This window comes from Sciurus carolinensis, chromosome X (assembly GCF_902686445.1).
Source record: "Sciurus carolinensis chromosome X, mSciCar1.2, whole genome shotgun sequence".
Lineage (NCBI taxonomy): Eukaryota > Metazoa > Chordata > Mammalia > Rodentia > Sciuridae > Sciurus > Sciurus carolinensis.
The window spans coordinates 128,857,772-128,875,536 of NC_062232.1; the positions used below are offsets into that span (position 1 = coordinate 128,857,772).

Genomic DNA, 17,765 nt, shown 5'->3' on the forward strand with positions numbered 1-17,765 from the left:
AAAATTCCATACCACTTCATGATAAGCATCTAGAAGAAACTAGGAATATAAGTAACTTAACTCAACATAGTAAAAGCTATATATGACAAATTTAAAGAAAAGATCATATTAAATGTGGAGAGGTGAAAGCACTTCCTCCAAGATCAGGAATGAGAGAGGAATATCCACTCTCACCACTGTTATTCAATATATTACTCAAAATTTTAACCAAAATAATTGGATAAGAGGAAGAAATTAAAGGGATACAAATAGGAAACAAAGAATTAAATTAACCCTATTTTAAAGTGCTATGATTTTATACTTAAAAGACCCTACAGGCTATACCACAAGACTTTTAAATCTGATAAATAAATTCAGCAAAGTAGCAGAATACAAAATCAATATACAAAAAATCAAACTTTACTATATAACAATAAAGAACTTTCTGAGAAAGAAATCAGGAAAACAATTCCATTCACAATAGCCTCAAAAATATAAAATACCTAAGAATAAATTTAACCAAGGAGATGTAAGACTTCTTCAGGGAAAATTTTAAGATGCTGATAAAAGGAAAGGACACTAGAAGATGGAAAGACCTCCAAAGATCATGGATAGGGAAATTTTTTTTTCCAAACAAGTTTAATTCTGTTCCAACCCCAAATTAGGGGAAGAACTTAAATCTTTAAAAAATGCTCAAAAGTCAAGCCATTAAAAAGTTAAGCACCCCTCCTCTTAGCAATAAATACTGAACTGATATGTACATATTAGACTCAGGATGGAGATAAAAATAGGAAGCTTGAGGACTCTGTCAAGATCCCAATACTTCTACCAATTCTAAGCTCTTTGCTTAAAACGGCAGTCAAAAAGGCAGGAGAAATATACCATGGGAATATGTGGCTCTGAAACAAGCTGGAACACGATAGGAGGAAAAAAAGGAGACACAAAATATCTTACGGGGCAGGAAAAAGGAAAGTCTTCATTTAAAATACTCCCTCCTCCAAACTCCTCCAGTCATTGGCCAGTCCAGTGGCCAAGTGCCATGAGCATATTTCCTCGCTGCTCCACTCCCTCTTCAGCATGTAAGTCAGGAGAGGTCATTCATATTGTGGTCCTGAGGCCACTGTGGCAGTAGCCTGGCTGCTGGAGCCCTGAGGCTTTCCATTCACCACCAGCAGGAGGGGAGTCTCCACATGAATACTGGAAAAGGAATAGTTCTTTCCTTTGTGCTGAATTTGGTGAGGGCAAAGGTTAGGCTCAGGGATGGCTACAGAGTCCCCAATGAGCACTCCCCACCTCTGCACCGTATTATATAACATCACTGTGTAGCAAGGTCCTTCTGAACCTACCAGGCCAAATGTAAAGGCGACTTTCTCCTCTGTGGTTAGGCTAAACACCACCTTTCCCAGGACCACAGCACCACTGTTCATACCAGATTGCAGCGCACTCAGAGGCTTGAGCTGCAGGGATGCCTTCTGCCCAGAGGCTGACTGACAGCGTATATCGCCACAAGGGCCTAGGTGAGCAGAATGCAAGCTTCCCAGCATGCTCTGTAGCTTTCCAAACTTCATCTTCCCTTGCTTTCCAGGAGGATGGTTAATCTATTAAGGAATTCCATCAGTTGTTGCTCTCATTGCTGGGGCTCTGGTCAGGCAGAGTCCAGTACTGCAGCCCGAGAAAAGCCTTCCAGGCCTCCCCCTAACTCTCTTCATATTTATGTAACATTGCCCTGTTCAAATGAAGGTCAGGATTGCTAGAAGCTTTCCTATCAACCTTCTCTGCTTGAGCATAGGCACCGAGGGCTTGTTAGGAGATCTTAGGGTTCTGTGCAGTATTGAAGTATAGAGAAAGGTATGCATTTCCCAGAATATACCAGGAGTGGCCATCAAGGACATTCATCTGCACAGCCAACTTACCTTGCCAAACACTGTCCATGACATGATTAGAGTGTTCATCTTCTGTGTCTGTCCACAACTGGTGAAGCACCATTGACAGGTTTTGCAGGGAGATTTTGTTCTTCCAAAGGGTGAGGGCTCCTGAGAAGCAGGTGTGGGCAGCTGCAACATCTCTTTTCTTCCACTAGAACTCACCCAGCTGGTTCCAGGCTTCCACCAGCTCAGGTTCCAGCTTCACAACCTTTGACAGAAGCTCCTTAGCCTTAGGGCTATAGTCAGGAGTCACATTCAGTGTCTTCCCTGTTAGCATTAGAGCCTATGCCTTGCCCTGGACAGAACCCAATACTTCCTCCATCTGCTGCAGTCTTCTCCATCCCCTCCCGCACATCCTGTTGCTTCTGTCCAGCATACTCAACACTATGTCTCAAAATAGCTATCTTGAAATGAATAGAGCTGATCCACCAGTTCCTGTAATTTCTGCAAGATGTGCTTAGCTTCTTTCTCTTCCTCAGCCATCATTCCCCTGGGAAAAGTAATATTGCTAAAATGACCATATTACCAACAGGGATCTACAAATTCAGTGCAATCCCTATCAAATTACCCTATGTACATGTACAATTACATGAATGGTGTGACTCTACATTGTATACCACCACAGAAATGAAAACTTGTACTCCATTTGTGTTCAATGAATCAAATGCACTCTGCTGTCATGTATAACTAAATAGAACAAACAATTAAAAAATTCCAATGATATTTTTCACATAAATAGAAAACATATCCTTAATTCAGACAAGAACTAAAGATCCAGAATAGCTATAAATTTTCCTTTTTTAACAAACTTTGCTATATCCTGTAGATTCTTATTTGTTTTTTTCATTCTAAGAATTTTTTAATTTCTCCCCTGGTTTCTTCAATGATGCACTCATCATTCAAAAGTATTTTGCTCAATCTCTATGTGTCTGTGTAGTTACTGTACTTTTTCTTACTGTTGATTTCTAATTTTATTCTATTTTGATTTGATAAAATGAAAGGAATTTTCTCATTTTTTGTATTTACTAATACTTTCTTTGTGGCATAATATATGATCTATTTTGAGAAAGTTCCATGAACACCTGAAAAGAAAATGTATTTTGCTGTTGTTGGATTAAATATTCTGTAGACATTTGTTAAGTCCATTGATTCAAAGTATAATTTAACTCTGTACTATGTATGATGAGTTTATGCCCTGATAACCCATCTACTAGTGAAAGTGGTTTACTAAAGTCACCCACTATTATTGTATTGGGGCTTATCTGCCCCTTTATGTTGAATAGTGTTTATTCTATGAAATTGGATGCACTGACATTCAGGAAATAAATATTTACAATTGTTGTGGCTTCTTGTTGGATTGGTCCCTTACTAACACATAATGACTTTATCTCTTCTAGCTAATTTTGGCTTGAAGTCTGCTTTTTTAGGCTTTAGAATAGGTACTTATACTTGCTTTTGGTTTCCATTTGTATGGAATATTGTTTTCCATGCTGTCATTTTCAGTCTGTGAATGCCCTTGTTGGTGAGGCGCATTTCGTGCAGACGACATACAGTTAGGTCTTTTTTATTCAATTTGAAGGCCTGTGTCTTTTAATGGAGAATTAGGACCATTTATATTCAGTATTATTATAGAGAAGAGGTATTAATTCCTATCATTTTTCTTTATTTTTAATGGTTGATTCATTCCTAATTTTCATTTCCTTTTCTATTTTTCTAATTAAATTTATTCTTTCCTGTGCTTTCTTGTGGTCTATTTTTTAATCTTCTTCAGTGTGTAGAATTCCTTTAAGTATATTTGGCATTGTTGATCTAGTAATCATGAATTTCATTAGTGGATGCTTATCTTGGAAGATTTTTATTTCTCTCTTAATTCTGAAGAATAACTTTTCTAGATATTGTAATCTGGGGTGGCAGTTATTTTATTTCAGGGTTTGAAATTAATCATTCTATGCCCTCATGGTCTTTATTTTCTGCTGAGAAATCTGATATTATTCTGTTACTTCTGACATCATAAGTAATTTGGTGCTTCTCTCTTGCAGTTATTTAAATCCCTTCATTACTCTGAATTTTTGGTATTTTAGAGACATTCTTTTCTGATTATCTGTATTTATAGTTCGAAATGCTTCCAGTACCTGCGAGTCCATCTCATTCCCAAGATTAGGGAATTTTTCATTATTTCAGGGCCATTTATTTTCTGTGCCTTTAGCCTATACCTCCACTCCTTCCTAAAAGACTTATATTCAGTCTTTTAGTGTTATCCAAGAGCTCTGGTATATTATGTCCATAGTTTCTTAATTTTTTTCTTTATTGCTGTGAAAATGTTGTAGTTCATCCACCTTGTCTTTGAGCCCTATTATTCTTTCTTCTGTCCAATCTGGTCTATTGGGAATAATTTCCATTGAATTTTTTTACTTGACTTTATTATGTGTTTAATTTCCAAGATTTCATTTGGTTCATTTTCAGAATCTTTGTTTATTTAAATACTCTTTCAAATACTGTATTGTCTTCCTTACTCTTTCCTTAGTTCTTCTTTAAATCATTGATCATTTAACCATCTATTTTTTGAATTCTGTCTGACACTTCCTTCACTACAATATCTATGCATTCAGTTTTTGGGAAAATTTGAACTTTTGGAGGCATCTCATTGCCTTTTTCTCATGTTCTCTGTGCTTCTCTGTTGAAATTTGCTCTTCTCTTGGGATGGATATCTCCACTATTGTTATGTGAGGGTATTTTTTGTGAGTTGTTTTATCTTTATGATGTGCCCCAGGTCATGGTTTATCTTAGCCTTAAATCACCCACTTGATATATTTGAAGAGACATGTTCAATCCCCAGAATCACTATGAGAAAAGAGAATAGCCATCATTAATAGCTATAGTTTCAATGCAAACCATATATCCACTACAGTTAAAACTTGCTGAAAGTGTTCTCTAACTCCATTAACCAAAGAGATGAAAGGTGGTGTTATAATATGGAATGGGCTGAAAATTTGAGAAACAAATAAAATTAAGATTATACTTTATAGAAAAGGAAAAGAAGGAAGAAAAGGATAAAAATAATACAAAAATGTGGAGTAGATAAGAAAGAGGAGTCTACAAGAATACAAAGGAAAACATAGAAGAAGGAATGAAACTCAGAGAAAAAAGACAACCTTTAACTAATGAATTGAAAAATACTTAAAATGAGATGAAAGTGTGAAATGTCAATGAATGAATATTTTGAAAAGAAGACTAGAGATATGAGAGTTGTCACAAAATAGATCATATTAAAAGTCCTTGAGGAGATCACCTTGGGAAAAAGCAGAATGAATAAGAGACCTTAGGGATGAGCTAAGGAAATAAGTGAAAGAAGTTGTGAATGGTCAGTTATGTAGACGATAATTAAAAGAGAATGGGTGACAGAGGACAAGGGATGGAAAGTTTCAAGAAGGAAAGGAAAGCAAAGAGTTTGATATGCTGCTGAAATATCAGGTATGATGAGAAATAGTATTTAGCCATTGGGCTAAAGTGTAGATTCTTGGCAAATTTAAAGAGAAGTTTCAGTGGAGTCTTGAAATGGAACACCTAACTGCAATAGGTTCATGAGAGAATGGGAGGAAAAAAAGGAAATAGTAAATATAGAAAATTCTCCAAAGAAATTTTACTATAAAATGAAGCAGGAACATACTTAAAGAAGCAGAAGGGGCATAGCAGGTCAAAGAAGTTGTTTTGAGTATTTTTAATAGAGCAGGTATTACAGCATATTTTTCAACACATGGAAATGATTCTGTAGAAATGAAAAGGTTGGTGTATCAGGAGAAAATGGTGAGATTTGCTGGAGTCCTGCCGTTGAGTAGGATCCAATATAAAAGTGGAGGGATTAGTATGAATTAGTAGTTCACACAGCTTAGAAAAATAGGATGCAAGGCAGATAATATGAGTACAGATAATGAGAGGTAGGTAGATAATGTGGTAAGAGCAGCAAGTTGCCTTCTGATTTATTTTCTCAGCGAAAAGTAAGAATGGAAGAGGTATTGGAGGTTTGAATAGAGGTGAATGTATGCATCAACTTTCGACGAAAAGGGAGAGTGAATGGAAAGGGAACTTGGCTAAAGACATTAAAATGTTTCTTTTTCTTCATCAGCAGGAAATTAAAATATCAAGCTATCTCTTCTTGTTTAATTTTTATAACAAACCTCACTAAGTAGAATACAAACTTCACAATAGCTGGCCTATCCACAACTTTGAGAAAAGGTCATTGATAACTAGCAGTGCCACATTTGACATCAGAGCCTTTATCCATCATTTTATGGAACTGAAGTGAAGGCCCTGACCTGGGTTTTGACAGAAATTGGAAAGTGCTTATTAAGTCAGTGTTTAAGAAAAATGTTTAGAAATCAACCTTGCCCCTGGTGTGACCATGTTTCCAAAAGTATTGTGCACAAAATAAAACTTCAAATATACACTCAGTTAAAAACACCTCTATGAACCAAGATTTCTGCCAGGCCATAAGCTTAAAAGTAGAAAACCAAGGCTACGAATGGAACACCCAGACAAATGGAACTTATTCCCTGATGTATCAGCTCCACCTATGCTTAGATTCTAGCAGGGGAAATAACACAAGTATAAGAAGAACTCATTTAAGATGAAAGGCATGACTTCTGTACTGAGAGATTTATCACCCTTTGTTTGGCTGAACCCCTGCTTGGAATGCTAAAAATTCACTACTGGATAGTTGGACACAGTAGAAAGAATTTTGGTGTGAAAGAAAATTACACCAACAAATTAGAACTAAATTTCTCCCAGTCTGTCAAAGTCCTTCCAATGCTCTCTGGTCTCTCAAAATTTCATGAGTATGTTCCACCATCTTCTTGTGCCCAAATAGTACCTGACATAGCTTAAAGCTCTGAAAATAATATTTCTCTATAGTATTTCTCTTATTATTGACTTTTCTTACCCCTTGCCACAAGGTTTCTGATGAAAGAGGTTTATTGTCCTACTAAAAGGACTATTATAATAAAATTCTCTAATCTGTTACCGCTCACGGGTCTAGACAAGATCATGTAATATATATGAAAAATACCGCAGGAACATAAATGTGGGTGCTATCACTGATAACTAGGAAAGGTTGAGAAGGCTTCATGGGAAAGATGTCTGTGAATAATGCATAAGAATTGAAAGTTTATGAGGAGGGGGAAAGATACTTATAAAAAATGGGAAATAATACAGAAAAACATGTTTGCTAAGTAATAGAAAATCCAGATTGTTGAGTAAATGAACAAATATACCTGATTACGTGATAAAAGTTAATGGGTCACATGATTAGAAGATTTAAAAGCTAATTATTTTGTCATTGTATTTTTATGATGAGAAGAATAATGTTATAGTGTAAGACGCCAATGATTTATCCTGCATATGTATAATGAGAAAGTTACAATGAATAGAGTTTAAGGAGCCATCTTGGTTTTTTTTTTAATTTTTTTTATTGTAAACAAATGGTATGCATGTTGTTTCTCTGTTTGTACATGGAGTCAAGGCATACCATTTGTGTAATCATAAATTTACATAGGGTAATGTTGTTTGATTCATTCTGTTATTTTTTCCCTTCCCCTCCACCCTTCCCACCCCTCTTTTCCCTCTATACAGTCCTTCCTTCCTCCATTCTTACCACCCTCCTTATCCCTAACCCTAAATCTAACCCTAACCCTAACACTAACCCCTCCCACCCCCATTATATGTTCTCATCCACTTATCAGCGAGATCATTCGTCCTTTAGTTTTTTGAGATTGGCTTATCTCACTTAGCATGATATTCTCCAATTTCATCCATTTGCCTGCAAATGCCATAATTTTATCATTCTTCATGGCGGAGTAATATTCCATTGTATATATATGTCACAGTTTCTTTATCCATTCATCAACTGAAGGGCATCTAGGTTGGTTCCACAATCTGGCTATGGTGAATTGAGCAGCAATGAACATTGATGTGGCTGTATCTCTGTAGTATGCTGATTTTAAGTCCTTTGGGTATAGGCCAAGGAGTGGGATAGCTGGGTCAAATGGTGTTTCCATTCCAAGCTTTCTGAGGAATCTCCACACTGCTTTCCAGAGTGGCTGCACTAATTTTCAGACCCACCAGCAATGTATGAGTGGACCTTTTCCCCCACATCCTCACCAACACCTATCGTTGCTTGTGTTCTTGATAATCACCATTCTAATTGGGGTGAGATGAAATCTTAGGGTAGTTTTGATTTGCATTTCTCTTATTACTAGAGATGTTGAATATTTTTTCATATTTCTGTTGATTGCTTGTAGATCTTCTGTGAAGTGTCTGTTCATTTCCTTAGCCCGTTTGTTGATTGGGTTATTTGTATTCTTGGTGTAGAGTTTTTTGAGTTCTTTATAGATTCTGGAGATTAGCGCTCTATCTGAAGTATGATTGGCAAAGATTTTCTCACACTCTGTAGGCTCTTTCTTCGCATTGCTGATAGTTTCCTTTGCTGAGAGAAAGCTTTTTAGTTTGAATCTATCCCAGTTATTGATTCTTGCTTTTATTTCTTGTGCTATGGGAGTCCTGTTGAGGAAGTCTGATCCTAAGCCAACAAGTTGAAGATTTGGACCTACTTTTTCTTCTATAAGATGCAAGGTCTCTGGTCTGATTCCGAGGTCCTTAATCCATTTTGAGTTTATTTTCGTGCATGGTGAGAGATATGGGTTTAGTTTCATTCTATTGCATATGGATTTCCAATTCTCCCAGCACCATTTGTTGAAGAGGCTATCTTTTCTCCATTGCATATTTTTGGCCCCTTTGTCTAGTATGAGAAAATTGTATTTATTTGGGTTTGTGTCCATGTCCTCTATTCTGTACCATTGATCTACCTGTCTATTTTGGTACCAATACCATGCCGTTTTTGTTACTATTGCTTTGTAGTAGAGTTGAAGATCTGGTATTGCGATACCCCCTGCTTCACTCTTTCTACTGAGGATTGCTTTAGCTATTCTGGGTTTCTTATTCTTCCAGATGAATTTCATAATTGCTTGCTCTATTTCTGTAAGGTACATCATTGGGATTTTAATTGGAATTGCATTGAATCTGTATAGCACTTTTGGTAGTATGGCCATTTTGACAATATTAATTCTTCCTATCCAAGAACATGGCAGATCTTTCCATCTTCTAAGGTGTTCTTTAATTTCTTTCTTTAGTGTTCTGTAGTTCTCATTGTAGAGGTCTTCACCTCTTTTGTGAGATTGATTCCCAAGTATTCTATTTTTTTTGATGCTATTGTGAATGGGGTAGTTTTCCTAATTTCTCTTTCTGAAGATTCATCACTTATGTATAAAATGCCTTAGATTTATGTGCATTGATCTTATATCCCGCTACTTTACTGAATTCACTTATGAGATCTAAAAGTTTTCTGGTGGAATTTCCTGGTTCCTCTAAGTATATAATCATATCATCAGCAAACAAGGATAGTTTGAGTTCTTCTTTTCCTATTCGTATCCCTTTAATTTCTTTGGTTTGTCTAATTGCTCTGGCTAGAGTCTCAAGGACGATGTTGAATAGAAGTGCTGAAAGAGGGCACCCCTGCCTTGTTCCAGTTTTTAGGGGGAATGCTTTCAGTTTTTCACCATTTAGAATGATATTGGCCATGGGCTTAGTGTCGATGGCCTTTACAATGTTAAGGAATGTTCCCACTACCCCAATTTTTTCTAGTGTTTTGAGCATGAAGGGATGTTGTAACTGGAAGGTCTGACCTATTCCACTTACACTATATGTATGTGATATAAATTTATGCACAGGTCCAAAGGAGAATGAAGACAAAGTAGGCCATTATTAGAGAGATAACGGAGACCACAATTTTGAAATTGAAATACTAGAATGCCCAAAATCCTACTGAAATAATAGAAAATTGAGGAAAATAAAATATTACAAGCAAATTACATAAAGGGTAACCATCATTAGACCAAAACTACTGAAGAATTTCTTCAAGATAAACTGCAGTTATAATATTGATGGTGAAATAAGAGCACAGATTATGCAAAGTGAAGTAGAAAGAAGAGAGGGCAAGTGTTAACAGAAGAAGCATGCTTTACAATGGTGCTCCAAAAGATGAAACTCAAAGCTCCAGGTAATTCAAAGTAAGAAGAATAAGCAGGATGAGGGGTAATTGTGTTGGTGATAAAATATTGGAGAATAGGTCAAATAATCATCTACACCTCCCAACCTCCCTACCAAATTGTGTATTAAGAGTATGTTATAGTTTGAATCTGGAATAACCTATAAAGGCTCATGTATTGAGGGCTTGGTCCTCAGCTGGGGGCACTACTGGAATGTGGCAGAGAATATCAGGACCTGGTTCCCTTCCTAGCACTTGCTCACTCTCACATAGTGTGTATGTGTGTGTGTGTGTGTGTGTGTGTGTGTGTGTCTTTCTTTCTCTCTCTGTTTCCTGTCTGGCTGTTTCAAAATAAGAAACTTTCCTCTGACATATACTTGCTTCACCACAGACCAAGAAACAATGCAGCCAAGTGACCATGGATTGTAACCTCTCACACCATGAAACAAACAAACCTTTCGCCTTTTAAGTTGAATCTTCTCAGGTGTAGAAAGATAACAGAGTACCTGGATATCTCAGAAATAAAAGGCTTGCCTGGCATGCCTGAGGCGCTAGGTTTCATTCATATCACTGAAAAAAAGAAGGAAGAGGAGAAGGAGAAAAAGGAGTAACTTCATGAAGAATTTTGGCTCAAATATCAATTTTTTAATCATGGAGTTTGTATGAATTATGTGTATTGAGACTAGTTGGGACTAGCATGATGTTTTTGGATCTCAAAAACATGGGAAAATATCAGTCAAAGGATACAAAACTTCAGTTAAAAGGAATCAGTTTAAGAGATCTATTATACAACATGGTGACTGTAGTGAATAACAATGTATACTGCATATTAGAAAATTGCTGGGAAAATAGATTTTAAATGTTCTTATCAAAAATAAGATAAGAATGTAAGTTAATATACATGTTAGTATTATTAGCCACTATAAAATGTATACATATTTTAAAACATCATATCACATATATAATAATACACAATTTATATTTGTCAATTAAATAATCAACAAATAAAAAATGAATATGAGAAAATATGAAGGAACATAGAAAAAATTCAGCTCAGTACAGGAGTTAAATACATTAAAACATTCAACCCCAGGGTGAGGATTTCCTTACTTTGCCAAACTTTAACTTGCCTGACTGTTTCTTGCTTTGACATTTTTAAGGGATGCCTCTCAGCACATTCACCAACTTGTACACAGGGAAAATTACCCAATATTCCATTTAGTGAAGAGATTTATTTAGACAATATACCCTCATAACTGTTAAGGCAACTCATATTAGATACTAATGATAAACCAAGACATTCTTTGGTCAACATGAATAGGCAACAGTGAATCACCAGATATTTGAAGAAAACCATGGTAATGAAAGAGAAGAGACAAGATGAACATATAAAATCTTTTTCCCAAGACAAAGAGGTAATTTTTTAAAAGGACTTTAAAATAATTTAGTAACAGCAGAGAAAGTCAACAACACATTAATGCAATAAAATAAGAACACATCACTATGAAAATGTTTCAATCTGACATCAGAGAAATTATAAACTTTCCTTTAAAATTTTTAAAATTCAAAATAAATTCTATATCTCATCATTTGTGTATCCTCAAGACACTAATATAAAAAAAAACTATAAGTAAATATCAGAAAGACCAATAGAGTAGAGGGAAGGGAAAGGAGAGGGAAGAGGGGAGGAGAAGAGGAAATACTGGGGACTGAATTGGAGCAAATATATTGAATATTATGTCAAAAGGAACCCTAATGTTATGTATAACTTATATGAACCAATAAAAACAATACATTCAAAATGAAGAAAAGATTGGCTAAAAAATAAATCAGTGATTTTAATGATCTAACTAGGTAGGATACTCTCCCATAAACCTCCAAGAGAGTAAAGTCATATAATAACCAAGACAAAAATAATAGATTACTCTCTAAACACATTTCCATGAATAAAGTCTCAGACCCAGATCTCTTTGGTCAATTCAACAAAACATATGAAGGAAAAATAAGGCCAACAATATATGATTTCTTCCCACAAATGGAAAGCAAGACAATTCTTAAATCACCTTTTAAGTCCAACTTTGATGCCAAAACTTGCTTTAAAATAGTAGACAATAGACAATTAGGACTGCAGATTTAGCTTAGTGGTAAAGTGCTTTTCTAGTTTGTGTGAGGTCCTGGATTCAGTTCCCAACAGAGGAAAAAAAAAAAAGAATAAAGGCAGTTCTCATTCTTAAGGATAGATGTAAAATTACTAAAGAAAAGATTATCAATATAAATAAATAAATACATAGAAATTTTAGAACATCATGAGCAAGTTGAGTTTATTTCAGAAATGCAAATATGGCTTGCAATTTTAAATTAATGTAATTTATTGTATTAAAATCAAGTAAAAAATACAAATATTTTAATAGTTAAAGAAAAATATTTCATTGATGATAAAATGTCTTAAAAGCTAAGAATGTTCTTAATCTCATAAAGAATAGCTAGAAACAAATCTACAACAAACATCATAATAATATAATGCTAGTAGTTTTCCCTCTTGGATCAGGAATAAGCCATGGATAACTAATATCTCAACTTTCAATCAGCATTGTACTAGAAGTACTAACGAATAAAAAGATGGATACAAAAGAGTATAATTGGGAAGGAAGAAATAAAATTGTCATTTTCAAACAGTATAAGTATGGATATATAAAACCTTAAAAAGTCTACAAATTATTAGAACAATTAACAAATGTGGCGTACTCCTTGTATTCTTATATATCAGGCATGAACAATTAGAACTGCAATAACAATACTATTTATAATAGCATAAAAGTAAAGTAACTTGGAATTATCTATTGGATTTTGTTCTCAATACTATAGAGTGAAAAGTTAGCTCTGGAATAAAAGCTGTTCTGAATCTGCCTAGGGAAGTTTGAAACAAGATTTGACTGATCAATTTTAATAAGTAACTTATCTTTGTTACAGAAAAAAGTGCAAAAATATTTAAATGAATACCAAAAAAATCTAACACAAAAAGATATACAACATAATACCTGGTATCCAACTAATAAATTATCAGGCATGCAAAGAATTAGGAAATATGGTCTATATAATGAGGAGAAAAAATTAAATCGATCGTAAAAGAAACATAAGTGACACAGATTATCAAATTAGTTGAAATGAGTGATAAAAGAGCCATTATGATTCCATACATAAAAGAAGGCCAAGTAAAACCTAAAGGTGGATGAGGAAAGAAATAGAAGACATAAAAAATCAAATGAAAATTCTGGAGAAAAATTTATATGAGATGAGAAATTCACTGAGTTGAATTAATAATAAATTAGACATTACAGAAAAACATTGGTGAGTCAATAAGCATGGCAATAAAAACAATTCAAAATGAAACAGAAAGAAGACATTGAAAATGAAGAGTATCAATATGCTGCTGGACAACAACAAATGGCTTATATAAGTATAACTGGAGACTGCAAGTGAATGAGATTATTTGAAATATAACATGCAAGCCAGATGTGGTGACACATTACTGTATTGCCAGCTACTCAAGAAGTTGAGGTAGGAAGATCATTTTGAAGACAATCTGGGCAACTTAACGAGACACTGTCTCAAAATAAAATAAAAAGGGTTGGGACATGACTCAGTGGTAGAACTCTCCTGGGTTTAATCAGTGGTAGTGCAATTAATAATGATAAGAATGGGCATAATTTACAAAAAATTTTCGGATTATAAACTCACAAACTCAAACTAAATTAATTTCAAGCAAAAGAAACATGTAGAATAACACACCATTAATATTTTAGTCAGATTTCTGTAATATAACAAAATACCTGAGATAACAAACTCAAAAGAGGAAAGGTAGATTTTCGCTCACAGGTTTAGAGGTTTCAGTCTATAATTTATTATCCCTGTTGCTTTTGGGCCTGTGGGAGGCAATACGTCATGGTCACAGTGAGCAGCAGAGGAAGCTGCTTACCTCTTAGCAGCTGCGAAGCGAAGAGAGACATAGGAAGGGCCCAGTGTCCCAATATCCCATTCAAGATCATGCCTCTAATAACATAACTGACTCCCACTAGGCCTCGCCTCTTAAAGGTTCCATGGCTTCCCAGTGGAACCAAGCTGAGGACCAAGCCTTTAACACATAGGCCATTAGGGAACAACCAAGATCAAAACTATAGAAATTAATTGTAATCTAATTGAGAAAAGCAGTTAAAAAAAAAGAAAGAAAGAAAGTCACCACGGTGTGTGGTAGGAGATACATATAGGATACCAAAGAACAAGGATAAAGATGAAATTAGACTTTACATCAGAAACAATGCAAGCTGAAACATAGTAGAGACACATCACATTTTTTAGGCATTAGACATAAAAAGCAACTGTCAACCTAGAATTCTATACGCAAAGAACATATCTTTCAAAATAAAAAGTGAAATATGAACCTTACCACACACATAAGAGTTAAGGGAATTCATCATTAACATACTAGCATTACAGAAAATGTTAAAGAATATTCTTCAGGCAGGAGGAAATTAACAGATGGAAATTTGGATCTACATGAAAGAATAAAAAGCACTAGAGATGTTACATATGTAGGTAAATATAAAATACTTTTTATCTTAATCTTTAATCTCTTAAAAAGATCTTTGTTTTCTTTTACAGTTAATAAATCTGCTTATGAAATAAACCAACAGGGATGAATTGTAAAAGCAATATCAGCTTCATTAACATATAAAATTATTCTTCTTAGCCTCAAAGCCTTTTGAAAATCAACAGAATCCAAACTTCTTTTGGACTTCATTGCACTATTATTTTTATCATGAAAATTTGGTTTTGTAGAGTTTCTAATTCTTTAAAGAAGCACTGAGCCAAATTGATAGATGAAGTATGCATACCACAAATTTGCATTATTACTATAACATGTCCATATTTTAAAATATTAAAAAGAATTCTGAAAAATTGAAAGCTTAGCCTGTAATTTCTGATATTGAAGAATAATTTTTTTCTTTTTATGGAGACTTAACTCTGTTCTGATACTAATTTAACAGATTGCTTTAGGATATCAGATCATACCACCCTTTACAAGTTAAGATTTTTGTTATTTGAATGTGTGTTAGGTGTTACTAAGAAAATAGAGATGAGGTTCCTTTCTGAAACCTCTCTGATATGTCATGGGATAACATTGTAGACACAACTGGATGCTTTAATATCTTAAAATTAGGCATTTATAACTACTAAAACTTCAGAATATGACAGGAGATAGCCTTTAAAACACTTAGCTATTCAGATTAGACCTAACAGTTTTTCCTTCCTTTTTAAAAAATTTATGGGAACTTGTAACTTAGGACTCTTTTTTTTTCTGTTTCTAATTTGCTGCTGATAATGTACATGAATTTAACCTGCTGTGTAAGCTGTGTCCTAGTTATTCAACAGCTTATGCAGTGCTACTTTGCCAAATAAAGTTAAAAGCAAAAGAGGGGGAAGATAATTGTATAAATTAAAAACAATAACAACATAGTGTGGGGCTAAGAACATATGTAGGAGGAAAATGTACAATAAAAATTTTACAAAGTATTAAGGAGAGAAATACACTGTTGTAAGATTATTAGATAATTACATAGTATTTGAAGACAGATTTCTATTTAATATTGTAAAGTAGGTACTATTCAATAGAATAAGGAAAATACAGGGAAACAAGTATAAATCTCAGAAAGGAGGTAATAAAAATTTTATATATTCATAGGAGAGCTCATATTTCCATAGAAAAACTTTGAAAATCCACAAATAAGCTATTAGAACTAATATGTGCATTTTGAAAGATTTAGAAAGTATATAAGATCAGTAAACAAAATTTTTGCATTTATTTTTTGTAATTGTTCTTTTTAGTTATACATGACAGTAGAATATATTTTGGCAAATTATACATACATAAAGTATAACTTATTCTATTTAGGATCTCACTCTTCTGGTTGTATATGATGCAGAATTACCCTGGTTGTGTATTCAAATGCAAGCCTAGGAAAGTTATGTCCAATCAATTCTGTCTTTCTTATCCCCCCTCTCCCTCCCTTCCCTTTGTTTCCCTTTGTCTAATGCAATGAACTTCTATTATTCCCTTCCCCAGTCTCACTTGTTTGGGGTTAGTGTCCAAAAATCAAAGAGAACATTTGGTCTTTGGTTTTGGGGGATTGTTTTATTTCACTTAGCATGATATTCTCCAGATCTATGCATTTACCAGCAAATGTGATTATTTCATTCTTCTTTATGGCTGAGTAATATTCCATTGTGTGTGTGTGAGTGTGTGTGTGTGTATGCATATCACATTTTTTTAATCCACTCATTAATTGAAGGACACCTAGGTTGTTTCCATAACTTGCCCAATGTAAGTTGAGCTACTGTAAACATTGATATTGCTGGGTCACTGTAGCATGCTGTTTTTAAGTTCTTTGGTTATAGACTGAGGAGTGGGATAATTATGTTAAATGGTAGTTCCATTCCAACTTTTCTGAGGAATTTCCATACAGCTTTCCAGAGTGTTGCACCAATCTGCAGTCCCACCAGCAATGTATGAGTGTACCTTTCTCCTCACATCCTCACCAACATTTGTTACTTTTAATTTTTTTTATTTTTTTACTTGTAGATGGACAAAATAACTTTATTTTTTATTTATTTATTTTTATGTGGTGCTGAGGACTAAACCCAGTGCCTCACACATGCTAGGCATGCACTCTACCCCTGAGCTACTACCCCAGCCCCTTTTACTTTTATTCTTAATAATTGTCATCCTAACTGGAGTAAGATAGAATCAGTGTAGTTTTAATTTGCATTTCTCTAATTGCTAGAGATGTTGAACATTTTTTTTCATATTTTTTGACAATTCATATTTTTTCTTCTATGTAATTTAATGAAATTGAACCCCAATCCCTCACCCTGCACAAAACTCAACTCAAAGTGATTCAAGGACCAGAGACCCTGTGCCAACTAGAAGAAAAAGTGGACCCAACTTTCAATCATGTCACCTTAGGAACCAACTTCCTTAATAAGACTCCTAAAGCACAAGAAATAAAATCAAAAACCAACAAGTGGGAAGGGATCCAATTAGAGAGCTTCTTCACAATGAAGGAAACAATCAAGAATGTGAACAGAGAGCCTACAGAATGGAAGAAAATCTTTACCACCTGTACCTTAGATAAGGCATTAATTTTCAGGATATACAAATAAATAAAAAAACTTAACACCAGAAAAATAAATAACCTAATCAATAAATGGACAAAGGAACTGAATAGGCACTTCACAAAAGAAAAATATGAATAGTCAAAAATATATGGAAAAAATGTTCAATAACTCTAGAAATTACATAAATGCAAATTAAAATAATTGCATTTCCATATGGTAGGTATGAATACTAAGACACTAATAGAAATTCAGTGAAATAAAAAATTAAATTTTATTACTATTAATATTAATCTGCAGATTCGGTGTAATGCCAATGAAAATTCTAGGAGGCTATTTTGCAGAAGTTTACAAGCAGGTTTTAAGTTCATATGGAAATGCAATGATTCTAAATTTAAAAAAGGAAACTATAATGTTCTAGAACAGAACTTAAGAGAAAATTTGAGTGCCTTTGGAACAGGAAAAAATCTTTAAAAACAGAACACAAGAACCACGATATAAAAAGAAAAGCAATGAATTTTACTCCATTAAAATTAAAAGGTTTTGTTCTTCTAAAATTGCTGTTACAAAAAATGAAAAGGCATACCACAGACTTA

The 17,765-nt window shown here is 34.2% G+C and overlaps 1 pseudogene; it reads right to left on the reverse strand.

The window, feature by feature from the left end:
• Window positions 1-1,073: 1,073 nt before the first annotated feature.
• Window positions 1,074-2,390, reverse strand: LOC124972686 (tetratricopeptide repeat protein 5-like; annotated as a pseudogene).
• Between the last annotated feature and the right edge of the window lie 15,375 nt (window positions 2,391-17,765).